The sequence below is a fragment of the Drosophila montana genome, unplaced genomic scaffold, assembly GCF_035044405.1.
Source record: "Drosophila montana isolate Dmon_TW-CO22-7 unplaced genomic scaffold, ASM3504440v1 contig_1919_1, whole genome shotgun sequence".
Taxonomy (NCBI): Eukaryota; Metazoa; Arthropoda; class Insecta; order Diptera; family Drosophilidae; genus Drosophila; species Drosophila montana.
Genome location: NW_026996838.1, coordinates 1 through 1219, shown reverse-complemented (window position 1 = coordinate 1219; position 1219 = coordinate 1). Strand labels below are relative to the sequence as shown.

Genomic DNA, 1219 nt, shown 5'->3' with positions numbered 1-1219 from the left:
ACTTTGTCATACCTGGCATTGCAGCAGCAGGGTATTCTAAGATGTTTTTTAGTCCTGCCTTTTGTCTCAAGCAGCAGTTTTTTCATCCAAGTTGCCCTGCACTCTTGCCATTTTTACGTCACCTCCTCTCCCTTACAGCACATTATCAGAACAGCCGGCTTATGGCATTCAAAATACTAGTAATGCTGTCGCCGCTTTCAGTCTAAAGATGTTATGCTCAATTAATCACAATCAATTACAAAAAAGAAATGAGACAAACATAATTACACTTGCTATATCATACCGGGATAAAACCCTAAACTATATCAAATCAAAGTATTGTGATTATATTAAGCTTCAAATTTTGTAACTGGAATTTGTAAACATCTATCCTAAATAAATCCGGACAAAGCTTGGCTGCCTACATATGAATGTGGAGCGTGTTTGTTTGGAATGTGTTTCTGCACCATGGTCAAGTGGGAACCAATTCCTCCTGTGTGTTCACTCATATTCCATTCACACACTCGCTTCCATTTGGATGTATGGTATCTGTAAATGCTCTGTCAATATAAAGGAAAGGACGTGGCCACCAGTGCGGATCAAGAAGCAGTGTGCAACACCATGTGCACACTTGCTACACTGTTCATGATGGCAGCCAACCTCTATGTACTTGTACCACAGCGAGGGCCTAAGACTAGGACTACTTGCAGGACACGGCAACTCATCCAATTGCGACTGGCTGAAAGGCAGATAAAGCAAAGATTGCGTTACGCTAACGAACCAATCAGATGGCTTCATACAACTCGTTGCCAAAGGGTTGCCTACTTACAGAAATTCAGACTGCGACATCCCATACAATGGAAAAAGGCCTTGATGCTACGTCTCTCAAGCACCCACACCAATGGCATCTGGCGGCAGGATCAACGGTGGTCACGCTGGCGGCTCCAGCTCATCCAGATGCAACGGCTATCAGACTGGGTAGCTTCCAGACAATTGGGGATTTTCCCAATCCTCAAATAATTAATTTGACAGCAATCCCCATGCCAAGGCTGGGAAACTTCACTTGAATTGTATATAACATGTCACTTAATTCATTGTAAGTACTCTAGGTATTAAATGAATAAAAAAAAACAGTCTGGATCCCAGTCCCCACTTCTCTGTCTGTCAACCAGGCATGGAGCTGGGCTCCGGAATCCAGACCGACATTGCGTTTGTTCCCTTGTGTCGAACGGTAAACAAA

The 1219-nt window shown here is 43.4% G+C and overlaps 1 long non-coding RNA gene across 3 annotated transcripts; it reads right to left on the bottom strand.

The window, feature by feature from the left end:
* Positions 1–44: 44 nt before the first annotated feature.
* LOC135441265 (uncharacterized) lies at positions 45–1074 on the bottom strand. Of its 3 annotated transcripts, none has more exons than XR_010438450.1 (4): positions 809–1074; positions 640–718; positions 268–528; positions 45–202 (listed from the first exon to the last, which is right to left on the bottom strand). It is a non-coding gene; the product is annotated as an uncharacterized LOC135441265 (long non-coding RNA). The 3 variants fall into 3 exon arrangements; XR_010438449.1 differs by having other exon boundaries at positions 48–202; positions 260–528; XR_010438451.1 differs by having other exon boundaries at positions 56–202; positions 284–528; positions 809–1073.
* Positions 1075–1219: the final 145 nt, after the last annotated feature.